The sequence below is a fragment of the Pogoniulus pusillus genome, chromosome 31 (genome assembly GCF_015220805.1).
Source record: "Pogoniulus pusillus isolate bPogPus1 chromosome 31, bPogPus1.pri, whole genome shotgun sequence".
In the NCBI taxonomy this organism is placed as follows: Eukaryota; Metazoa; Chordata; class Aves; order Piciformes; family Lybiidae; genus Pogoniulus; species Pogoniulus pusillus.
The window spans coordinates 13097549-13123692 of record NC_087294.1 but is presented as its reverse complement, the minus strand read 5'-3'; the positions used below and the strand labels follow the sequence as shown (position 1 = coordinate 13123692).

General features: G+C 47.8%; 1 protein-coding gene across 4 annotated transcripts in view; it reads right to left on the bottom strand.

Moving 5' to 3' along the window:
- The window catches only part of BACH2 (BTB domain and CNC homolog 2), a 224216-nt gene that overhangs the window by 82542 nt on the left and 115530 nt on the right, over positions 1–26144 (bottom strand). For all 4 annotated transcript variants that reach the window (XM_064169249.1, XM_064169250.1, XM_064169251.1 and 1 more), the window contains one exon: positions 20249–20400. The gene's annotated coding sequence lies outside the window, so the exon portion shown is untranslated. The remainder of the gene's footprint in view (positions 1–20248; positions 20401–26144) is intronic.

The window sequence follows — 26144 nt, the reverse complement described above, 5'->3', positions numbered from 1 at the left end:
AGTAGGCCTGGTAAAGGCAACTCTGCTAATTTAATAACCTCAGAGACCTTTACCATCCCTGCTGAGGTTTTCCACAAAGCACCCATCCTCATCAGTTTTCAGCCTTTTGAGTCCCTAATTTCCCATTAGATTGGCACATCTTCATCAGTCTGGCTGGTTTTACTGTGTGCTTTAATCAGTGGTGTAGTGGTTTAAGGCTCATTGGAATACTCTTATGATAGAGTCATAGAACTATTCTTATGATAGAATCACAGAACTATGGAAGGGACCTCCAGAGATCATCGAGTCCAACCTCCCTGCCAAAGCAGGATCACCCAGGGTAGTCTGCACAGGAATGCATTCAGGAGGGTTTGGAAAGTCCCTGGAGAAGGAGACTCCACAACCTCTCTGGGCAGCCTGTTCCAGGGCTCTGCCACCCTCACTGTAAAGAAGTTTCTCCTCATGTTGAGCTGAAACCTTCTCTGTTCCAGTTTGGATCCATTGCTCCTTGTCTTACTGCTGCTAACCACCAAAAAAGATTTGCCTTCTCAACTTGACATCCTCCTCTCAGATATTTATAGACATTGATCTGATCCCCTCTCAGCCGTCTCTTCTCCAGACAAAACAGCCCCAGGGCTCTCAGTCTCTCTCCATAGGGGAGATGCTCAAGACTCCCAGGCATCCTCATGGCTCTCCATTGGACTCTCTCCAGCAGGTCCCTGTCTCTCTTGAACTAGGGAGCCCAAAACTGGACACAGTATTGCAGGTGTGGTCTCCCTAGGGCAGAGTAGAGGGAGAGAAGAACCTCCCTAGCCCTGCTGGACAAGAAATTAGATCATTGGTTGCAAACCAGAAAGTAATGATAAAGTCTGTATCATTCATTGGTTTGCTAAAAGGGATAAAAAGCCTAAGTGTAATCAGTTCATTCCTCTTTGCTCTTGAGTCCTTGCTTCCTTTGATTCTCCTTGACTCTGTTCCACTCTCTTCTAACCTTGGCTAACAGATAACAGGTGAGCTTTGCCGGTTGTTTTCTGTCTGGGAGAGAGAGAGGGTAGCATTGGGGCCCTTCTCGACTCTTTTGGTCCAGGAGGAAAATGTGGATTTCTATATCATTTCTAAATTGTACATAATCACAAATACATGCAAATATATTGTGTATACATGCTTGTGAATTTAGCTTTGCTGCAACAGAGCTTTAGCCTACTTCCAGTCTGCCTGAGCTTGTCTTGTAAATTTTTGGCTGATGGAGAGAATGTAGTTCCTCAACCCATTACAGCTGCCAACTGCCTTGCTGCAGACAGACAGCAAAACTTCTGTATGGTACTCAGACTAGGTGATAGGTTCACCATGAGGGTGGTGAGAGCCTGGAATGGGTTGCCCAGGGAGGTGGTTGAAGCCCCATCACTGGAGATGTTTAAGGCCAGGCTGGATGAGGCTGTGGGCAGCCTGATCTAGTGTGATGTGTCCCTGCCCATGGCAGGGGGGTTGAAACTTGATGATCCTTGTGGCCCTTCCAACCTTGACTGACTCTATGGTTCCATGATTCTATGACTCCACTCCTGTGATCAATGCATCACTTTGACTCCATGCCTCTAAGCACATGTAGGAAGGGACAGCAGTGTCACCATTTACTAGTGGGCAAACAGGCAAACCTCCTACCACAGCTAGGGCTGTAGGTAAGGGAGAGGTGATGCAGTGGGCTGAGGAATTTCAATTGGTGGTGGGGGAAGTTCCTAACCCACTACAAGTGGTATGTGATATTCCCCTTGCAAGGCTATCTGGGAACTGGGGGGCTTGGGGGGAGGGTGGAATTTCCTCCCAGCACCGCCAAAGGAGCCACAATTTGCTGCGTGTCCTCCCCCACCTCAGTGCTGCCTCTCCCTTTGAAGGGGTGTGTGGGGGGGAATGGAAAGCTAGGAAATGCAACAGATGGCCTGAAATCCTCTTCCTACGAAACCCATGGCTGTGGCAGCTAGCTTAGGCAATAGCTCAAGTATTTCCGCATGTGCCAGCAGCAGTATCCATGGCTGCTTGTGAAACTCCCCCATAGGCACCCTGCTTGCGACAGCCTACTCCTCTTGTTAAAGCCTCTCTCCTTTTTTCCCCCCACTCTCTCCCCTACTCTAAATCCAATGAGAAAACTCATCTCCAGATTTCAAAACTGACAGGTGGTACATGCATAATTAAAGATGACCTAACGGAGAATGCTCTCATTTCTGGCACATTATCAGACACTTAAGCAAAGCAATTATCAGTAGGCAATCTTCTCTGTCAACAGAAGAGGGGATGAAACATTTTGCCAGTTAGGAAGATATTGTAACGATGACACATATGTATTTGCAAATACTCCAGCAATATGACACAGACTTAAATCTCTCTTCCCTCAGAGAAATGTCTTTGGCACCCAGGGATGCCAAATGTCCTCTCGTATTACCACGCTCCCCTGTGCTATTCCCACAGACTCAGGGAACACACTAAGTAGACTCCATCTTGTTTCTACTTAGGTCAACCTCTTCCTTTGACCCATCTGAACTCCATCAAAGTCCTGCCATTCCTTCCCATCTATATACGTTTATGAATATGTAAAGGGTGAGTGCTAGGAGGATGGAGCCAGGCTCTGCTGGGCGATGCCTGATGGCAGGACGAGAGCCAATTAGTGGAAGCTGAGGCATAGGAAGTTCCATGGAAACATGAGGAGGAGTTTCTTCACTGTGAGGGTGACAGAACAACAGGCTGCCCAGGGTGGGGCTGTGTAGTCTCCCTCTCTGAAGATATTCAAGAGCTGCCTGGATGCGTTCCTGGTATAGGAGATCCTGCTCTGGCAGGGAGGTTGGACTGGATGAGCTTTTGAGGTTCCTTCCAGCTCCTGACATTCTGTGACTCTGTGATACTCTCATTGTCCTCTGCAGCTGCTGCACCCCTTACACTAGTCAGAATATGGCTGGTTTATGACTTAAGAAGCCTTCTCCTCTGACTCTTTTTGTTTTCCTCCAAAGCAAACATAATCACAGAAAATGTGTCCTCCTCCTTTCTTCCTCAAAAGCAAAGAAAAATGCAACTCCTCCAACAAAACCCCAATCAATCCTGCCCCAGACACCCTCTTCACATGCAGGTAGGAGCCACTTGCAGCATGTTGGGTGTTGGGCACTGCGCTGCTGGGCTTTTTTAATGTCTTTCTCATAGCTTTTGTGACCTGAACTGGGAAGAATGAAGGACCTCATACATCACGATGGACTATGAATTAAGGGCCTCATACACCACGATGGACTGCTCTTGTTGTGAACAACCATGTCGTGCTCTCCCTTGGGAGCTGTGAGGATGGAAGAGGTGAGAGAAGAGAAGGCTCCAAGGAGACCATATTGTGGCCTTCCAGTATCTGAAAGGGGCCTACAAGAAAGCTGGGGAGGGACTTTTGAGGATGTTAGGTAGTGATAGGACTGGTGGGAATGGAGTAAAACCAGAAGTGGGTAGATTTAGATTAGATGTTAGGAAGAAGTTCTTCAGCATGAGGGTGGTGAGACCCTGGCACAGGTTGCCCAGGGAAGTGGTGGAAGTCCCATTCCTTGAGGTCTTTAAGGCCAGGCAGGATGTGGCTGTGAGCAACCTGATCTAGTGTGAGGTGTCCCTGCCCATGTCCATAGGAGGGCCACGAGGATGATCAGAGGGCTGGAGCACCTCTCCTACAAGGACAGGCTATGAGAGTTGGAGCTCTTCAGCCTGGAGAAGAGAAGGCCTGGAAGAGACCTTGTAGTGGTCTTCCATTATCTGAAGGGTGCTACAGGAGGGCTGGGGAGGGACTACTGAGAGGGTCTTGTAATGATAGGACGAGGAGGAATGGGTTTAAACTGGCAGAGGAGAGATTTAAACTGGATGTTAGGAGGGGTTCTTTACAGTGAGGGTGGTGAGACACTGGAACAGGCTGCCCAGGGAGGTGTTCAGGATCAGGTTGGATGAGGCTTCAAGTGACCTGTTCTAGTGGGAGTTGTCCCTGCCTATGGTGGGGGGGTTTAACTAGATGATCTCTGAGCTCTCTTCCAACCTAAACCATTCTATGATTCTATTATCGTTGAGGTCACTTCCAACTCTGACAATTCTGTGTGATTCTGCAAGCAGCCTTTGCCCCCCCCTCAGCTGACAGAAAGGGTAAGCTCAAGCAAAGATTGATCAGGAATTTTATGCAGAATCAACTCAAAGTCTGTACTAGAACTAGAAACACCTTCCTTGCATTTTGGCTGAACAAGCAGATGGCACTGACTCCCAGAATAGCAATGGCACCCATGCAGTTTGAAAAAGGCAGAAACTTTTTAACCCAAACTCAGAATTTTCTTAGATTGGAAAAGACCTTCGAGATCATCCAGTCCAATCATTAGCTTCACACTGACAAGTCCTGCACTAAACCAAATCCCTCAGCACAACATCTAACCACTAGGAATTGCTATGGTTGGAAAGGACCACCAGGACCATCCAGTCCAACCTTCATCCCAGCAGCCTTCATCACTAGACCATAGGCTCAGGCACCACATCCACTCTCCTCTTAAACTCCTCCAGGGATGGTGACTCCACCACCTCCCTGGGCAGCCTGTTTCAGTGCCTGACCATCTGCTCAGTAAAGAACTTCCACCCAACATCCAACCTAAACCTCCCCTGATGCAACTTGAGGCCATTTCCTCTTGTCCTATCATTAGGAATTTGGGAGAAGAGACCAGCTCCAGCCTCACTACAGCCTCCTTTTAGGTAGTTGTAGAGGGCAATAAGGTCCCCTCTCAGCCTCCCCTTCTCCAGACTAAACACCCTCAGCTCTCTCAGATGCTCCTCATAGGTCATGTTTGCCAGACCTCTCCCCAGCCTCGTCACCTTTCTCTGCACCCATTCCAGCACCTCTCTTAAACTGCTCCCTTCAAGCAGTGTTTTGCAATGAACCCAGAAAGTGCCTTTATTTTTTCCCCACTCCTAGGAAGGGATTTTTTTTTTAAAGGATCTTTTTTTTTGGGGTGGAAGAAAAACAAGGAGAGAGAAAAAAAAAAGATGAAAAGGAAAGCCTAAACCAGTAAGTGGTGTTCTTAATTCTGAGGAAATTGGGATTGTGAGAAGTATTATAAACTGCAATTACATACACACACTTTACCTTAGGAAAGAGCTGCTCTTAGGGGATAAAATTGCTTTAATATTGCACTAAGACAAGTGTTTAAAAAAAGAAAAGGCTTCTGATAATGGATTTGCAAAGCAAAAGGAAAGCTGCTTTTCTCCAAGAAGAGGGCTTTGGAGAAGGGAAGCTTCATGATGCCAAGGGTGTACGTTTTGATGCACTTCACGAGGTCTCTCACTATTCAAATTCTGAAGTATTTATGTCACACATGGATAAATGCCCTCATTGTCTTTGCACGAACATCTCTGCTGTTATAACCAGCATTATTTTGCCTTTTTCCTCCCCTCTCCCTACCAAGTCAGAACTCTTCTAATGCAGCTTTGGGACCTTGATGCAAATGGCGGTTTTTAGACGTCAGTGTAATAACACTGATGTTAAAGGGGGGAAATTATGGTAATGGCCTTTTTTTTTTGGCAAGCAAATCAAGAGTTTAGAGAGAAGTTTCTGCCATGTCCAACTTTATAGCCCTGTGTTATCAAAAGCACTAACAGTATCACAGTATCACAGTATCACCAAGGTTGGAAGAGACCCCATAGATCATCAAGTCCAACCCTTTACCACAGAGCTCAAGGCTAGACCATGGCACCAAGTGCCACGTCCAACCCTGCCTTGAACAGCTCCAGGGATGGCAACTCCACCACCTTCCCAGGCAGCCCATTCCAGTGTCCAATGACTCTCTCAGTGAAGAACTAACACAACGTTGAGAATTAGGCTGAAACCACTGACTTGTTAGCGTGCTGGGCTTACTGAACCGCAGCTTGGCCACACAAAGATTGATCAGTTAGAAATCCATTTGGCAAGATGGGAAGAGGTATGGATAGTCTTCTGGGACATCAGGGAGCCATTTACACAACAAAATACATTTGCCAGGGGATACTGAGCGGGCTCAGTCTGTCTCTCACAGTCTCTCAGTATTCCCTAAGGCACTTAGTGCCATGGTCTGGTTGGTTGGACAGGGATGGGTGCTAGGTTGGCCTGGATGATCTTGGAGGTCTCTTCCAACCTGGTTGATTCTATGATCAAGACCTGCTAATAAATTTCTCTACTATTGAATCTCATCTCACACAGAGTATCTTCTTTCTTACAGATGCCTCACTGCTTTCTTACACTGCTTGTAGATTTGATGTTACAGATTCCAGACATGGGCTGTCAGGAATGAATCCTGCACTCTGCAGAAGACAGGCCATTTCCATGGAAGTGCTGGGGAGGGACTACTGACAAGGTCTTGTCATGACAAGACGAGGAGTAATGGGCTTAAACTTAAAGAGGGGAGATTTAAACTAGATGTTAGGAAGAAGTCCTTTCAAGTGAGAGTGGTGAGACACTGGCACAGGTTGCCTAGGGAGGTTGTGGCTGCTCCCTCCCTGGAGGTGTTCAAGGCCAGGTTGGATGAGCTCTTGAGTGACTTGTTCTACTGGGAGGTGTCCCTGCCTATGAAGGGGAGTTGGAACTGGATGAGCTTTGAGGTCCCTTCCAACCTAAACCATTCTATTATTTGAACCACAACCTTTCCAGGGTGGGTACCCTTCAGTTTGCCCATGTTTCCTGATGAATGCTCCCACAACTGGAAATGGTATTTCCAGGTAAAGAAGCCTACACTAAGGACTGCTAACTTAACTGTGCTGCATATCTACCCTCCTGCCGTGTGTGGGCTTTGCTGAGAAGCAAGCTTTGGAGAGAAGAAAGGAAGCACACTTCCTTACCATTATTTACAGCATGCACTTTCAGTGATGCTTTTCATGACTAGGCAAGTGGAAAAATAGGTTAAGTAGTACAAAGTCTGCTGAAGTTTTACAAGAAGCCCCAAGGCAGACAGGGCTTATTATGCACCGCAGGAATGAAATGTAGCATCTTCCAGGAGAAGCTGTTCTGTCTCTGAGCAGCAGTCTGGGAGACCTGTGGGAGCTGGGCTGCCTCACTCATGAGCAACCTAGGAAATGACAAGAGCTTGTAGGTGGTTGCCTCTGTGAGGTCAGAGAGAGAAGCAGCTAAATCCCATCTCTGAGGTACCACCCCTGCGAGGGTGGATGCATTAGGTCATCACAGAGAAAAGAAAGAGGAGAAATAACTATTCCACTCGACACCATCACTGTGGAAGGTGGTGTCAGCAGTGGGGTTGGGTGGGCATGGAGAAAAACAGTGTGAGGAACACGTATGTATGATGCACTAGCACCCACATGCTAAAAGGGATGCAGCTTCTGGAGTTTTGCTGCGCTGTCATCACAGAATCACAGAACTTTAGAGGTTGGAAAGGACCTCCAGAGATCACTGAGTCCAATCCCCCTGCCAAAGCAGATCACTCAGGGTAGTCCACATGGGAATGCATCCAGGTGGGTGTGGAAAGTCTCCAGAGGAGGAGGACTCCACAACCTCTCTGGGCAGCCTGTTCCAGTACTTTGTCACCCTCACTCTAAAGAAGTTTCTCCTCACGTTGAGGACAAACCTTCTCTGTTCCAGTTTGTATCCATTGCTCCTTGTCTTATTGCTGCTGACCACCAAAAAGAGCTTGGCCCCCTTCACTTGACACCCACTCCTCAGATGTTTATAGACATTGATCAGATCCCTTCTGAGTCTTCTCTCCTCCAGACTAAACAGCCCCAAGGCTCTAAGTCTCTCTCCATAGAAGAGATATTCAAGTCTCCCAGTCACCCTCGTGGCTGTCTGCTGGACTCTCTGCAGCAGGTCCCTGTCTCTCTTGACATCATGCTTCTTGCCATTCACATCACAAACCTCATCATGCTGTCTGAATGCCTCTCAATGAGACCATAAAGTTTGTGTCACTTGAGCTGTTGCCACTCGCCACAATCCAGCCCCAGATGCTGCTGGTGTGAATGGTAATGACCTTCCCCACCCCACAAACCTATGCTACCACTACCCTATAACCAACATCTACTCCAAAGAGCAACTCCTCAGACAAAATGAAGCAAAGCATAAAGATCACTGCTTGTGCTGGGAACACACAACTAGATTTTTCCCAAGTCTGAAGGAGTCTCAATTCCTACTGAGAACAGGGGAACTATGAGTGCTCAACCTTTCACTGCAGGATCATATCCACCTCGAATAGCTTGTAAAAAAATACTGTTGCTTCATCAATACATTTGTAATTCTACCAAAAAGAGTTTTAAAAAGTATCTGAAGAGGTTTGCATGGTAAACATCAGAAAAACCACTGCTTTCCAACCCTGCAGCCAGTTGTTCTCTAATACCTCCTGCTTTGTGCTGACAACCTTTTTTCCCCTCCAATCATTCAGACACAATGCCTTCAGGTCTGTCTAAGTAATGTAATTTACTGGAGTGGAATTCCCTTGATACCTTCTGCAGCACTCAGTGACAGTATCATTTATACTGTACACTGTCATGCCATGACACTGATACATTGGCTTTCATCCCTCATTCAGCACAGAGGGTGCAATTCCACCTTCCATTGTGCCCTTTCGCAGACTGCATGCACAAATTCCTTTCCATTCATTCCTAATTACCAACCTCTGCTGAAATACTCTCATTAGGTTTATATTTCTCACTCCAAAGTGTCAATCTTATTTGAAAATTCCAATTTTCTGCAGGATTCATCCATTAGCAGCAACCTCCAAAGCATTCCTTAACTGAGTGCATTAAAAGTGGAGCTGGCAGAGCTGAGGCACACTTAAAGCACACCATTAGAGCAAATCTCCATTGCTAATGCTGCCGTGTTACTCCAGCAATGCAATGAGGAGCCTGTGACTGCCCAGCTTTGTTCCTGCCCACAAGTGACAGGTGTAAGCCAGGGGTCAACTGCTATGGCCAGCTCTGTTCCCATCCTGAGGCTATACCACATCCCCAAGCATCCTTAACAATCAGCTGTTGCCCCATGGTGCATGGGAAGGGATGCCCAGATGATGAGGGTCTGCTGCTGCTGTCTCACAGGACCTTCTGTACATGGAATCACAGAGCTGTGGAATTGTCAGGGTTAGAAGCGATCATCTAGCTCCAATCCCCCTGCCATGGGCAAGGACACCTCACACTAGATCAGGTTGCTCACAGCCACATCCTGCCTGGCCTGAAAACCTTCCAGGGATGAGGCTTCCACCACCTCCCTGGGCAACCTGTGCCAGTATCTCACCACTCACACGCTGAAGAACTTCTTCCCAACATCTAATCTGAATTTATCCACTTCTGGTTTTGCACCACTGCCCCTATTCCTATCACTACCCAACACCCTACAAAGACCCTCACCAGCTTTCCTGCAGACCCCTTTAAAGTACTGGAAAGCCACAACAAAGTCTCCTCGGATCCTTCTCCTCTCCAGACTTGCACAGCCCCAATTCGGTCAGTCTGTCTCCATAGCAGAGGAGCTCTCTGATCATCCTTGTGGCTCTCCTCTGGACACACTCCAGCACATCCATATCCTTGTAATAGGGGCTCCAGACACCAGGAGAAGCAGTGACAGCCACTGAAGTCTGAAGACAGTCTGAAGACTCCAGGAGCTGAGAGCTACAGCGTTTACGGCAACTGTAAAGATGTCTGAGTGTAGCTCATTTGCTGTGGGAAAGCAAAAAACCCAACTCAACATGCTGGGGGTTTCCTGAAGCAGCAGATCTCCTCCTATGCAACACACCAGGTCGTTAGAGCTCTTCAGCCGTGCTGCTTCAGCCACTTTCACTAAGCCTAATTCAGTGGCCATACGCAGGACTGGTCCCCTCGGACCGTGTAGGGAAAACACAACTCCGCAGGCTTCGCAGCGCAGCGCTTCAAGCGGCTCGGAGAATCAAAAAGAGATCTGTCTACCTCTTCAAGAGAAAGGTAAACACCTTGAAAGCTTCATCACCATACAAGGGCAAAAATGAAGAGCCCGGCCTCGCGTACCGATAGTCCTATGTGGCATCTCTAAAAATAGCCCCTGCGGCGCTTCCCCTGGAAGGGACCAGCCTGCCTCATCCAGCTGGAGAGCGCAGCAGCCGCAGCCCCTGCCGCATGACAAACTCCCTCCTGCCCTTATCTCCAAAGCCATCGGCTCTGAACTTATCTGCATCGGGCGCAGCAGCAGAAAGAAGGGTGGGGGTGTAGGGGGTGGGGGTGGAGAACCATTCTCTACATCTGTACCGAAAAGGGAAAATTCCGCAGGAAAAGAAATGACAACAAAGGTTTACGCCGCTTGTCAGCACCTGGTCACTTACAGGACCGAGACATGCAGGAGGTGCCAACAGATGTACTGTAGCTCCCTGCAGCAACCACTGCTGTGGAAACTAACTATTGCTGAAGGCTTGCCCATTCCCACCTGAAATATTCAAAGCCTTAGCTCTCCTACCCCTCAGATCAAGGTAGGAGTTGATCTGATGAGTGCACACAGATGTAAAAGCAGAAATGTGTGTTTCAGCTAAGAGGCAAAAGTAAGGCAGAAAGGACAGGCAAGAGAGCTCTCCTAAGAAGGGGAGAGTTACATCAAGATAATTTAAGGGCTTTCATATTGCATAATAACAGACTCACCGCTGACAGCACGGCTATTCCACGTGTGCCTCTAAGTGCCACCAGCACCTCACAGCCTCTGCACCATGCTGTTACTCAGAGCGAAAACTCATTGTCTTACACAGCACCGTTCTCAAGACCAACACCTCTGCTGCCCTGCCAAGCCTGGAAAGCCTGGAAAGGTCAAAAAGTGGAAGCAAAGCAGTGAAGCTCAAGCTGCCACTGCAGCAGAAAGAAGGCTTTCAGCCTTTACCTTTGGCTCTGCAGCTCCTGGACAGATGCTCTCTCTAGTTATCCATCACAAGAATGACATCAAACTGAGAAGCTTGACACGCACAGGCACACTCATTCTCTGGAAATGCCACAGCTCTTAATGAGTGAAGCTGGGACAGCACCAAACCTGATACCACGAAGTCACAAATTTCCCTGCATACGCTGACAACATCTCCCTGTAGTGTTTCAACTGGCCACAAGCTGACACATCAATTAATGTGGTCAGAGCAGATTGAGTAGCTCAAGGTATTGCAACTAACTTAGTGGATTCCTAACCAGTGCAACCGCCTAGAAATGCTACAGAGACAGCACATTTCAATACCATCACCCTAAAACAAAACCAAAAGGATTTAATGTGCCCCAAGTTAAAAGCTAACTTGGAGAATTTGTTGATTTCTCAGTTGTACAAATGCCTTTTTCTCTTTTTCCCCTTCTTTTCCTTGCTTCCTTTTTTTTTTTTTTTTCTTTCCCCATGACACAAGATGGATCTGGATCAAAAAGTTCAAGTTCTGGAGGACTGATTTTAAAGATGCTTCAGATCCCTCCAAAGCTGTTGTTTTTTTCCAGAGCACAGAACACTTCTGCTTCCAAAATTCTTTCACCACCTCTTACTTATGCACTATGCCTAAGCATCTCTCTCTCTTTCTTTCTTTTTTCCTTCCTTTCCTTCCTTTCTTTTCTTTTTTCTTTTCCTTCCTTCCTTTCTTTCTTTCTTTCTTTCTTTCTTTCTTTCTTTCTTTCTTTCTTTCTTTCTTTCTTTCTTTCTTTCTTTCTTTCTTTCTTTCTTTCTTTCTTTCTTTCTTTCTTTCTTTCTTTCTTTCTTTCTTTCTTTCTTTCTTTCTTTCTTTCTTTCTTTCTTTCTTTCCCTCTCTCTCTCTCTCTCGTTTTCTCACTTTCCCTTCCTTCCTTCCTTCCTTCCTTCCTTCCTTCCTTCCTTCCTTCCTTCCTTCCTTCCTTCCTTCCTTCCTTCCTTCCTTCCTTCCTTCCTTCCTTCCTTCCTTCCTTCCTTCCTTCCTCCCTCCCTCCCTCCCTCCCTCCCTTCCCTTTATTTTCTTTTGCTTTCCTTTCTTTATTTTTTCTTTTCTCTTTCTTCTTTCCTCTTTCTCTCTCTCTTTCCTCCTTTCTTCCCTTCTCTCTCTTTTTTTGTTTAACATAAGAAGTTGATGAACTAACAGAGCTAGACCAGACACAAGTAAACTCTGCCTCTCCTTCCAACACAGACGCATTGAGAAGCATTCAAGCCTAGGACTCACCAGTCTGAGCTGAAGCTGCAGGCAAGCCAGTCATCGGGGCTGAGAGAAGGATTATGCTTGCTCTACAAATTCTGAAGCATTTGAATCTTATTTTTAGTTGTACACAAAGGGCAATCAGTGGAAAATCTTATTGTAACCACTGCTTTTTCGTGGCCACCCACACTTCCAACGCTTCGAGCAGAAGTATATAAGCGCAGAAAGCGCAGAGCTCATGGCTCATCTGAACAAGGGATGCAAACTAGCTCACTGCTGTTGCTTGTTTTCCAGTTTGTGTTTGGAGTACCATTACATTCTGTTAACCATCAAGGACAGCTATTTGCATGCAGTGCAGATCAACTCTCCAGGATCCTGCTGGCTTTTCATACGTTTAATTGTTTCCTTCTCGGTTACTTGGTAGAGTCCTTCTCTAAGCTACCTGACCACTGACCAAATAGGGATACAGCCTTCAGTTTCTTCCCCTCTTGCCCAAACTGCTGAGGTTTGAGGAGTTAATGCTTCACTTATCTGTGAGAATTTATGCTGAATACTCTACCCAGAAACTGGCAATTAAAAAAACAACAAAGCCCTTTACACTCATAATGGTAGAACTTCAAACAAATTGCTGTCAAGGATGATTTCATTGTGTTTAAATCCACTTTACTTCAAGTCACTTTGCAAATTACTCTTTCATTTTATACCTAAAACTCTGAGGTCTATTATGATGCCAGTTTATGCTCCTGTCTGTCCTGTGCCTGATTCTTTCCATTTACTGGAAGCTACACAAGCATGACCGTAACTATCACCTGAAAACCTGCAGAAAGCTAACTCAGTTACCCAAGTGAAAAAGAGAAGTAAAGAAAAAAGGTCTGTCTTAAGACCACACTCTACAAGAGAAGACGTAATACTGTGTCTGGGGAAAGAAGAATCAATTGTCCCATGTTGTTAATTACAGAATCACAGAACTGGGAGGGCTGGAAAGGACCTCAAGGATCATCTAGCTGCATCTTCTTGCCATAGGCGGAGACACCCTCATACTAGATCAGGTTGCTCAGAGACACATCCAGCCTGGCCTTAGAAACCTCCAGGGATGGAGCTTCCACCACCTTCCTGGGCAACCAGTTCTCACCAGCCTTATGATGAAGAACTTCTTCCTAACATCTAATCTAAATTTCCCCTTCTCTAGCTTGGATCTATTCCCTCCAGTCCTATCACTACCCAACACCCTAAGAAGTCCCTCCCCAGCCCTCCTGTATCCCCCTTCAGATACTGGAAGGGCACAATAAGGTCCCCTCAGATCCTTCTCTCCTCCAGACTGAAAAGCCTCAACTCTCTCAGCCTGTCCTCACAGGAGAGGTTCTCCAGAGGATCAACGTTGTGGCCCTTTTCTGGACATCTTCCAGCACATCCAGATCTTTTCTGTAATAGTGGCTCCTAAACTGGATGCAGTACTCCAGGTAGGATGTCACCAGAGTGGAGTAGAGGGGCAGAATCACTTCCCTCTCCCTGTTGGCCACACTTCTTTTGATGCAGCCCAGGATCTGGTTCGATCTCTGGGTTGCAAGTACACACTGCTGGCTCATGTTGAGCTTCTCACCCACCAGGACCCCCAAGTCCTTTTTTTCAGGGCTGCTCTCAAGCCAGTCCCTGCCCAGCCTATATCATTAGCTGGCTGCCTCTGCAAACCCAAGCTTTTTTAGCCAGAAAAGCATCCACTACAACACTTTAACTTCTCAACTCTTTGCAAATGGCAACAGGAAACATGTCCCATAAGCTAGCAATCAGTTTTTGACAAAATGATACCAGCCCTGGCTAAATGCACCTCTACCTGCACTTGTTCATTAATTGCCTGCTGGGCTCAAGGGCTGCACTGCCTCCTGGCAGCCCCCAGCATGCCCAGCACAGAGCCAGGCACTGTCCCTGTGCTGCTGCAGCCAGGTGTGTGCTGCTCTGGCAAGGATCTGGGTCGCAGGACCCGAGTGCTGGGCGCAGCAGCAGCGCCGGTATCTGAGCACTGTGAAAGTAACTGGGTCATACACCACCGAGCGAACAACCACACCACCCCCAAGCCGGGCGCGGAATGACTGTGCAGGGCTTTGCCAGAGGGAGAGGAGAGGGCGAAACAGCAGTGAAAACAAAACTTGATGCGGTGAGATGGATTTTGCTTTTCGCTGGTTAGGGTTACAGAGAAAGTTGGTCTCGCCGGCAGCGTCTCGCAGGCCTCTCTACTGAAACAACGGCGGCACTAAGGCTACGGCACCGTGCAGGCAGGCGAGCCGTGCGGACACAGCCCGGCACCCCGCCGCGCCCCAGCAGCCAGGGCAGTGCTGCTGCCCCGGGCGGAGGGAGGGCTGTGACTCAGCCCCGGGGCTGTCACCTGCTGCAGCGCCGAAGAAAAACTCCTGGCCACAGCGCGGCGGCCGCGGGGGAAGCGCCGAGCAAACAGCGCAGTGCCGCCAGGCGCCCACGCAGCCTCTCGCCGCGCCGTGGGGGCGCACACGCGGACCTGCGGCCAGCGGCGGCCGAGCAGAGCCGGGGCGGGAGAACGAGGAACGCGGCGGGTTGGGCGGGCTCGGCAGGCAAACGCTGCTCGTCCTCCGCTGTCACAGAAGCACCATACAACAACAGACTCAGGGCTGGAAGAGACCACAAGGACCATCCAGTTCCAGCGCCCTGCCATGCCCAGGGACACCTCACCCTAGGTCAGGCTGTCTAGAGCCTGCCCTTCAACACTGCAGGGATGAGGCTTCCACCACCTCCCTGGGCAACCTGTTCCTAGCTTCCTCCCAACATCCAGTCTGATGTTAGCTTTGCTCCATTCCCCCTAGTCCTATCACTACCTGACAGCCTAAAGAGTCCCTCCCCAGCTTTCTTATAGGCCCCCTTAAGTTACTGAAAGGTCACCTTGGAGCCTTCTCCTCTCCACACTGAACAGCCCCAACTCCCTCAGTCTCTCCTCAGAGGAGAGGTGCTCCGTCCCTCTGATCATCCCTGTGGCCCTTCTCTGTCCCAGCTAAGCACAAGCAGGATGCTCCTCCTGGTTGTTACTCATGCTTATGAGGGGTTGCCTGTGCCACAGTGCCCTTGGCCAGAAGAGGGACGTGGGCTCACTGCCCGCACAGGTGTGCACACACAGCTGCTGTGCGTGAAGCCACACCAGCACTTTTCAGACCACACTGCAAGGTTTTGTCCAGACATGGATTTAATAGTTGTAAAAATCACCTATTTCTCTATGGGGGCTGCCCTGCTGGGAAGCAACTCCACAGAGAAAGACCTTGGAGTGATGGTGGGCAGCAAGTCCTGCACGGGCCAGCAATGTGCCCTTGTGGCCAAGAGAACCAATGGTGTCCTGGGGTGCATCAGAAGAAGTGGGGGGTGTTCAGTCTGGAGAAGAGGAGGCTCTGGGGAGACCTCATAGCAGCCTGCCAGTGCCTGAAGGGGGCTACAAGAAGGCTGCAGAGAGACTGTTTGCAAAGGGCTGCAGGGACAGGGCAAGGGCAATGGCTTCAAACTAGAGCAAAGCAGATTGAGATTGGAGGTTAGGAATAGGTTCTGCACCATGAAGGTGATGGAACACTGGAACAGGTTGCCCAGGGAGGTGGTTGAGGGTCATCCCTGGAGACAGTCAAGGTGAGGCTGGAGAGGGCTGTGGGCAACCTGATCTAGTTGAGGATGTCCCTGCTGACTGCAGAGGGGGTTGGACTGGATGAGCTTTGGGGTCCCTTCCAAGCCAGACCAGTTTATGACTAGAGAATGCCATTGATCAGGATTTAATTTTAGACAGTCTTAAAGGAAAACACAGAGGGGTAAAACAAAGCAAGAAAGGTGAGGGGAATGTGGAAATGGCTAGGAATCTCCACCCATCCGTGCTGGCATGCCAGCAGCTGTATCCCAGCATCCGCTCCAAAGCATGGCCATGGTCCCAGCACCCAAGGAAAGCACCATCTGTATTCTGCCACTAGTGACTGTCCCAGATAACAAAGTGAGCCTCTCAGCAAAGAATAAAGCTTCTCCCTAGTTCCCGTGTTCCCTCATTATAATCCCAATGGTCTAACCTCCCCAGAGCTAATTCCCAGGACACCTGGAGAAATGTGCTTTTTAATCTTGACACATGCACCATAACAGAGTTCTGCAACCTGCTCTGTCAGGGATAAGGAAAGCATCTTCTGCTTTGAATTCAAACACCACAGGATCACAGGACGTTAGGGGTTGGAAGGGATCTCAGGAGATCTTTGAGTCCACCTCCCCTGCCAGGGCAGGGGTTGCACAGGAACGCATCCAGACAGGGCTGGAAAGACTCCAGAGGAGACTCCACAACCTCTCTGGGGAGCCTGTGCCAGTGCTCTGTGACCCTTACAGTAAAGAAATCCTTGCTCACGTTGAGGTGGAACCTCCTGTGCTGTAGTTTCCATCCATTGTCCCTTGTCCTATCACAGAGCACAAGTGAGCAGAGGCTGTCTCTGCCCCTTCCTTCTTGACCTCCAGCCCTCAGGTATTTATAAACATTGATCAGATCCCCTCTCAGTCTTAGAATCATAGAACTTGTTTGGAGGTTCTAGCAGGGCAGTGCAGCTAGCATATACCCTTGACCAATGAATGGTACTGTCTCTATCAGGGAAAGTTGTCCTCTTCGACCAAGTGTGCAGCTTCTTCTCCTCTCCAGACTAATCAGCCCCAGGGTTCTCAGCCTATCCTCATCAGGCAACGCTCCAGTCCCTTCATCATCCTTGCAGCCCTCTGTTGGAGTCTCTCAAAAGTAGATCCCTGTCCCTCTTGAACTGGGGAGCCCCGAACTGCATGCAATATTCCTGGTGGGACCTCACTAGGGCAGAGTAGAGGAGGAGGGAAACCTCCCTGGATCTGCTGGCCACACTCCTAATGCACCCAAGGATCCCATCAGCCTTCTTGGCCACAAGGGCACATTACTGTGCCATGGACAACTTCTTGTCCAGCAGCACTCCCACCCATACACACTATTTTTATGGAGCCCACATCTACCAGCCTCCTTAGCAGTATTCCAAAGACTAATCACTAAATGGGCAGGAGGGGAAGGTGTACTTGTTTATGAAATACACTGCACCTTGGGAACAGCAGCAAGGACATGCTCTCTACAGCTGGGGTCAACCCTGTGCTCTTTCCAGCAGGGCTAATTTGCAAGGGAGGTTTGCTTCTTTCTAGGGGGTTTGCTATAACAAGAGAATTGTTATGAGCAGAGTTTGTTATCAAGAAGTAGACAGCACAAACCACTGAGACATTAAGTAAGCAACCCACAGCTTGCCCTTGTACCTACATCTGCCGGTGAGGCTCTACAAGTCCAGCCAACAACCCATGAGGTGAGAAGTGTGGTTTCTAGGGGTTGAGAGTGCACATTGTGTTTCAAAAGTTTGGCATACCTCAAGCACATGACCATAGCAAAAAAAGGAAAAAAAAAAAAAGAGGAAAAAACCAAAAGTAAGTTGAGCTCATATTCGATGACAGCTCCTATGTCCTTACACTGCCTTTTCAAGTTTATTCAGCCCTCAGGCCTGCTTTTAGTGTTGGAAATGGAAATTTCTGAGTACTTTGAGTACTCCATCCTGTTCTGGAGTCCTTATTGCAAGAAAGATCTGGATGTGCTGAAAGGTGTCCAGAGAAGGGCCACAAGGATGATTAGAGGGCTGGAGCTGTTGTGAGGAGAGACTGAGGGAGTTGGGGCTGTTCAGTCTGGAGAGGTGAAGGCTCTGGGGTGACCTTCTTGTGGCCTTCCAGTATCTGAAGGGGGCCTACAGGAAAGCTGGGGAGGGACTTTTGAGGGTGTCAGGTAATGACAGGACTAGGGGGAATGGAGCAAAACTACAAGTGGGTAGATTCAGATTGGATGTTCGGAAGAAGTTCCTCACCATGAGGGTGGTGAGAGCCTGGACTGGGTTGCCCAGGGAGATGGTGGAAGCCTCATCCCTGGATATTTTTAAGGTCAGGCTGGATGTGGCTGAGAGCAACCTGATCTAATGTGAAGTGTCTCTGCCCATGGCAGGGGAGTTGGAACTGGCTGATTTTTGAGGTCCCTTCCAGCCCTGACAATTCAACGTACCATGATTATTCACAGCATAAAATGCATCAACACAAAACTTCTTAGGCACTTCTTTTTTTTCCCCATTTACATCCATTCAACTTCTGGCTGCTTCTTCAGGTCTTAGAATCATAGAATAGTTTAGGTTGGAAGTGATCTCAAAGATTATATAGTTCCAACCCCTGCCACAGGCAGGGACACCTCCCACTAGAACAGGTCGCTCAAGAGCTCATCCAACCTGGCCTTGAACACCTCCAGGCAGGGAGCAGTCACAACCTCCCTGTGCAACCTGTGCCAGTGTCTCACCACCCTCACTGCAAAGAAATTCTTCCTGACATCCAGTTTAAATCTCCCCTCTGTCAGTTTAAACTCAGTACTCCTCACCCTGTTATTACAAGACCTTGTAAAGTCCCCTAAGAAGGCTGCTGTTTTTAGAGTTAGTTCAGCTGAAAGAGTTTTTAACAGTGAAGCTGCAAGCTGCCTAATGATGAGCTCTTCAAGCATCATGAGAAAAGCCTGCCAAAAAAACAGTGAACCAGGATTTCAAACCTCATGGGAATGGTGCTAAGTAGGACTAACGAACGATGAGTTGTTTCTGCCTGCCTGCCTGTTACAGCTCATATTTAAAGTCTTCTCCCCTTAGGACAAGCACTAGAAATAAGTTTCAAGCCAGCCCCAGAATTCTCCTGCAGTTAGGCAATGCCTGGGATCAGGAGGGTTGAGCAATAACTGCACCATACATTGCCAAACCCTCAGTGAAGTAGCAATGCCCTCCCTTTTTTGGAAATCAAAACCAAACCAAGACTTTGTGAAGCCTCTCTGACAGCAGATGCTTTCACTATTCAGCCTTCCCCCACTGCCTACCACTTCACTGTTATTTTTGCTGATATTCACCACACCAGAAAAAAAAATCTTCTTTAAAAATTAAATTTCTATATGCATTAAAAAAAACCCAAACCAACAACCCAGCCTTATCCTCCTTTTTCAATAGACTTTTCTTGGTTTAAATAATACTTCCAGTGTCACACCAGCAATTAAAGTACCTCAAATAAAAGTACATAGAATCATAGAAGGGTTTAGGCTGGAAGGGCATCCACATTCCCCATTTATGTCCATTCAACTTCTGGCTGCTTCTTCAAGTCTTAGAATCATAGAATGGTTTAGGTTGGAAGGGATCTCAAAGCTCATCCAGTTCCAACCCCCACTAGAACAGGTTGCCCAAGACATCATCCAACCTGGCCTTGAACGCTTCCAGGGAGGGAGCAGCCACAACCTCCCTGGGCAATCACAGAATCACAGAATGGTTTGGTTGAAAAGGACCTTAACATAAATGTTATCTAGTTCATGCCCCCTGCAATGAGCAGGGATATCTTTACCTGTACCAGGTCTGTCCAACCTTTGCTTGAATGTTTCCCGGGAAGAGGTTTAAGAAAAATCAAAGCACATAATATGCATCAGCAGCTACTACTCAGAGTGAGGAGAAAGGAAAGGTCTGCAGCCTCTTCAATCCCCTTTGTCGCTAGCAGATCCATGCATGTCTTTCTTTAGACCCCTACAGCCAGGTGGAGCAGCTAATTGGAGGTGGAAGTGGCAACGAAGATACTACTGATGCTTAAAAAGCCTTTCAGTGCAGCTGGCTGAAAAGGAGAAGCATCCCTAGGCCTTATTTGAAGCAAATATTATGGAAATCCCAAAGGAGGAGGATATGAGGTTTACAATGGGAAAAATACAGGGATGGCTGCAGCTCTGCTGAGCAAAGACTGGCCTCTAGACTGGCACAGAGCAGGTGCAGATCCAGGACAGCACATCCAGGTAAGCGCTTATGCAGTCGTGGAGAAAAGCAAAGTGCAATCAGGGAGATGGGGCAAAGAGAAGCTACTTTAACTACTTCTCACTGCAGTCTACTATGGTAGCAAAACACTTAAAAATGCCTCCAGTCACCACATAGATAAAAAAGCAAACAACTACTTTGGCATCAATATATTCACCACCTGATTCTTGCTGTTGAATTACAGCTTTTATGGTACTTTTCTAAAGCCTGATGCTTACTGCTTCCACTTACCCTTCCCAAGACATTATTCCCTTTTCTACTTTTCCCTTTAAAATGAAAGGAATCTGAACCATGACTTACATGTAACTTTTCTAGGTTCTGTGCTGGCTAAAATGTTCTCACGATGCAGGGAACAGGATCAATGGAGAAATGAAGAGGCTGCAGCAATCCATTAAGAAGTGGCCCTCCAAAGCTTTGTAGGGCAATGTTCTGGCAGCTCAGTTGATAGCAACCTAAAATAACATAAAGGCAAGTATTAAAAAACTCAAGCACTGCAGATTCACAACTTTTTTCCCCCTCCCCTCTTTCTAATTCTAAAAACAGTTTGGGGGGCTTTTTTTTTTTTGTTAAAGCAAGATCTTTATGTCAAATATGACAATTGCATTATACCCATGACATATCTCCTTTTACCTTTAAGAGATCACAGGATCACAGAATGTTAGGGGTTGGAAGGGACCCAAGGAGATCACCGAGTCCAACCCTCCTGCCAGAGCAGGACCACACAATCTAGCACAGATCACACAGGAATGCAATGAGCTCTGCTTTGAGCCTTCTCTCCTCCAGGCTGCACACCCCTAGCTCCCTCAGCCTCTCCTCATAGGGAGAGGCTGAGGGAGCTGGGGGTGTGCAGCCTGGAGAAGAGGAGGCTCAGAGATGATCTTATTACTGTCTACAACTACCTGAAAGGACATTGTAGCCAGGTGGGGGTGGCCTCTTCTCCCAGGCACCCAGCAATAGAACACGGGGACACAGTCTCAAGTTGTGCCAGGGTAGGTCTAGGCTGGATGTTAGGAGGAAGTTCTTCACAGAGAGAGTGATTGGCATTGGAATGGGCTGCCCAGGGAGGTGGTGGAGTCACTGTCCCTGGAGGTGTTCAAGAAAATCCTGGATGAGGCACTTAGTGCCATGGTCTGGTTGATTGTCTAGGGCTGGGTGCTAGGTTGGACTGGATGATCTTGGAGGTCTCTTCCAACCTGGTTGATTCTATGATTCTATGATTCCATGAGAGTGGGGGGCAGCTAACCCCCAAACCATCACAATCCTTGTGGCTTTGTAGAGAATTGGTCAGGGTAGGTTATTCCCCCTTCTAGTGAATTTACCAAAAATTCAAAAATTCAAAAATACTGTTACCTATATGCATTATCTGCATGGGTACTTGAAAGGAATCTGTGATGGTTTGGGTGTTACCTGCCTCCCCACACTTGTGAAAATCACCCAGAATAGACCCAGTTGATCTGGAAATTGGAAGAATGAAGCCATACTTAGAGCTTAGCACAGTATACAAGCAGATCTTTACAATATAGACAGAAATACACAGGTTAAAATGTAATACAGAAACACAGCAGCCCTCCCAGAAACCAGAGTCCCCAGGAGGGGCTCCCAACCACCCTTCCACCTTCTTCCCACCCCTCTACCTTACCCCAGACTTTGCCTTACATTCAAGATGAGTCTGGAGGATCAGCCAGGGGGGTTAGGAAGCAGAAGGATTAGTCAGGCAGTAAGTTAGATTAGAGAGAGAAGTTCATGCAGCCCCAGAGCCCAGAGAGTGACTCTGTTATCTACGTTTGTGTTCTTGTTCTTATACAACTCAGCAAGCCTATGAGTGAAGCAGACACCACCATTGTTTCCTTTTCACAGCCTCTCACCAAAATATCCCAGCTAGGCTCAAACTAGCACAGAATCACAGAACATTAGTGGTTGGAAGGGACCTCAAAAGATCCTCTAGTCCAACCCTTTAGCCAGAGCAGGACCATGAGGCTATGCCAGGAACACACTGCTTGTGTTTCTTCAGTTCTTTAAGTGACCATAACACTCATTGACAGCCTGTAAGAGGACCAAATACTTATGGTCACAGATATACACTACCTAAATTGCCTATAAAACTAAAAATATAAACTCTAAATCTGGCCAGTCATAAATCACTGGTAGAACAAAAATAACTGTTGCTTACTCAATGGCCAAAGGAATAAATCCAGGGAAGGATCAGGGTTTTTTTTCCACAGACAAATTCATTTTCTGAGCTAAAATTGCACTCACCACAGCATATTATAAGGAAAAAAAACCACAACAACCCAAAACCAGAAGTGGGGAATGGGGAAACAAGAAGGGAAGGGGAAGACTTTGAGTGCAAAGCTTTTCTGAGAAGGTGTGATTGATGGTCACTGCTGTAGAACGCATGAGGCTGCATCCCAAACATTTCATTCCCTTCTGCAAATGCCTCGCTCCATATCTCACCTCCTGTTCCCTAAATATTCTTGCTCCGTGCAGGATGACACAGCCAGCATCAGGTTTTACACACCATCTAAGCCATGAAGGCAGGAATTTCTCTGTTTTGAGGGTCAGCTTAGGGTAAAATGAAACCTAACCCTCTGCCTAGGCTCAAAACAAGGGCTGCTTCATGCTTTCCATTCAATAGAAGACTTTTCTTCCTGAAATAGGCCAATTATTAAAGCTGTCACTACAGCTGTAAATCACACACAGAAGCACAGAAACATTCAGGTTGGCAAAGCCCCTCAGGATCATCAAATCCCACCCAGAACTCTACTCTACAAGGTTCACCCTAAACCATAGCCCCAAGTGCCACATCCAAACGACCTTGAAACACATCTGGAGTTGGTGACTCCAGCACCTCCCCGGGCAGCCTATTCCAAAGCCTGATGTTGGTGACTCCAGCACCTCCCTGGGCAGCCCATTCCATAGCCTGACCACTCTTGCCATGAATTAAATTTTCCCTAAAATCTAGTCTAAATCTATCCAGTGGCAGTTACAAGGAATACATGAAAACTGCTGGTGAATCTGCTGAAGAGGATTTTCATTGTTTCAGCATGTTGACCAGCCAGGATTACAGCATGGGAAGAGCACAAGACCTGTAAAGAGAGGCAGAGGGAGCTGGGGTTGTTCAGCCTGAAGATGAGGAGGCTCAGGGCAGACATTACTGCTCTCTACAGCTACCTGAAGGAGGTTGTACCCGGGTGGGGGTTGGTCTCTTCTCCCAGGCAAGCAGCGACAGAAGAAGAGGACACAGTCTCAAGCTGCAAGTACTTACTGCCTGCTGGCTCTACTTAGCACTGAAGAATGCAAAGGTAGAGGATGACATTCCAGAGACTACAACTTGCAGGAGGAAGCATAAAGCTGAAAAGGTGTTTACTTCGAGAAAACACCTTGCAACTCAGATTGCTGTTATACAGAGGGTGTGTTTCAAAGAGAGGCTTTGTTAATGTACAATAACAAGAACTTTGATGACTAAGAGCAGGAATGTGCACAAAGAGCAGCAAGGTCAATGCCATCCTGAGGTGGATAAGAAGGGCAGGGGTTAGTAGGTCAAGAGAGCTTCCCCTCCCCCTCTATTCTGCCCTGGTGAAGCATCTGGAATACTGTGTCCAGTTCTGGGCCACACAACTCAAGAAGGACCTCAGGGAACTGCTTGAGAGAGTCCAGCACAGAGCTACAAAAAATGCTGAAGGGAGTGGAAGATCTTCCCTAGGAGGAGAGCCTGAGGGAGCTGTGGCTGTGCTGCTGGGAGAGGAGGAGCCTGAGGGGTGACCTCATGGATGGTTATAAAGATGTGCAGGATGAGTGCCAAGAGGAAGGAGCCGGACTCTGCTGGGTGATGCCCAGTGGCAGCACAAGGGGCAATGGGTGGGAGCTGAGGCAGAGGAAGTTCCATGGAAACAAGAGGAAAAGGTTTTCTCTGTGAGGGTGACAGAACAGGCTGTCCAAAGAGGTTGTGGAGTCTCCCTCTCTGGAGATATTCAAGAGCTGCTTGGATGTGTTCATGCGTGATCTGCTCTAGGTGATGCTGCTCTGGCAGGGGGGCTGAACCGGATGAGCTTTTGAGGTCCCTTCCAGCCCCTAATAGTCTGTAATTCTGTGAAGACCACTAAGTTCTTCAGTTTGCAATGAACAAACCCAAAAGATGATTTAAGAAGAGCACAATGAATGCACAAGAGTGTGGAAGATCTTACAGAAACAGAAAATGATGTAGTCATGCTTAAGAAAACCAGAGAAGCTGGATGGGAAATGAGGGCGGCAGGCAACACAGTGAGGGCAGCAAACACATCAGTGTTCACAAAAGGCATGTAACAGCCAAGGCTAGGCAAAATGTAGAGGACAAATTGATGCTCCTGATGCAGACAGGAAGGAAAAAGTCTTTAAGGAAGGCTGCGCATCAGTGAGCAGGAAGAAGTGGGCACAGATGTACCACCAGAGCTGGGGTTTCTGAGGCTTCTGGAGTGTGTTAGTCCAAGGGCAGCCAAGGATCCCAGTCTGGTGTGTGCAATACCATCACATCTTAGCCAGCAGGGTTTCTTTACATTGTTTGTGCTTTCCAGGAGAGCTGAATAATATTGCTGCTTTCTGGTTGAAACAGCTTCGTGGGAACATTTGTAGCTTACAATTGCTTGAAGGACTGCCTGAGGGGGAGAAGATATTTGCAGAGCTCCTGACATCAAGTGCAGTAGCTGTCCCTGAAAGCTGTAAATGAACCCTAAGATTATATTGGTATCTATGTCAGAGAAGAATCACAGACTCACAGAACATTGGAGGTTGGAAGGGACCTTCAGAGATCATCCAGCCTAACCCCCCTGCCAAAGCAGGATCACCCAGGGTAGTCCACACAGGAATGCATCCAGGCAGGTTTGGAAAGTCTCCAGAGAAAGAGACTCCACAAACTCTTTGGGCAGCCTGTTCCAGGGCTCCATCACTCTCACTGTAAAGAAGTTTCTCCTCATGTCAAGGTGAAACCTTCTATGTTCCAGTTTGTAGCTGTTGCTCCCTGTCTTATTGCTGCTGACCACCAAAAAAAGATTGGTTGGCCCCCTCCACTTGACACACACCCCTCAAGATATCTGTACACATTGATGGGATCTCCTCAACAATGTGGCCATCAATGGGTCAAAAGACACATTGCCTGCTTCACTATTAGTGCATTTAATTGCCACCTAATAAGCTGCTTGGTTCTTCCAAGGAGAAGGATCATGCCCATCTATCACTCCTGCTTGTGCTCATGCACATTGCTAGACAAGCCAAAAATGGAAACCTGAAGGGCACAGGAGCCTCTCCCCTGCTGCCTAGAAGTGGGATGTAGAGGACCACTATGATCAAGGAGGTGCAGCCCAGGATCATGAAAGTACCCACCCAAGACTGCCAGGCCTGGTTTTGTGGTGCATTCGATCTGGGCAATCTGTCTATGGTCAGCAGAGACAGGATTGAGCTGTTTGTTCAGATAATAGCAAAACCACACGAGGAATCAGCCTGCCTAGAAGCCATGGCCAAAGTCATCAGGAGAGGCAAGTAAGACAACCGCTGTTTAATGGCTGAAGGGGAAGGCAGCTGCTCCTGCCCCAGCCAGGGAAGTGTTCCATGGTCTGCAAACTGGATTTTCCCCAGCTACACTTCACAGCACCAACTGAGCTTAAATGGAAAACACTCAGGGGAACTGGGGGATGTGTGTGGGGGTAATTTTCCACCCCCTCTTGTCCTCTGGTTGCATATAACTCTGTGACACATCAGCCAGGCTGGCTTAGGAGAGGCGGAGGGCTGTAGTTCAAGAGCATCACCACAGGAACTTGTATATCTTTTTTATGTAAAACCTGAATGACTTTATCATTGGAATATACTCAAAAGAAAGCTTCATCTTCAGGGTATGACTCATAAAAGAACGGCTAGGTGTAAAAGGAAAGTTAATAGATGCTGGGAAAAATACCCCCACACAACAACATTAGCAAATGCCTCAAGATTAACATTTATGCTCCATGCAGGAAGAGCAATACACAGCGGAAGTCATGCCAGAGACTGTGTTCACATGGCTGGCATATTTCTCCTGGAATAGGTCAGAATAGAATAGAATCCTTAAAGACCAGTGCTCAGTTCTGGGCCCTCCATTTCAAGGACATCCAGCACAGAGCCACAAAGATGATGAAGGGAATGGAACACCTCTCTTATGAGGAGAGCCTGAGGGAGCTGCAGCTCTTTAACT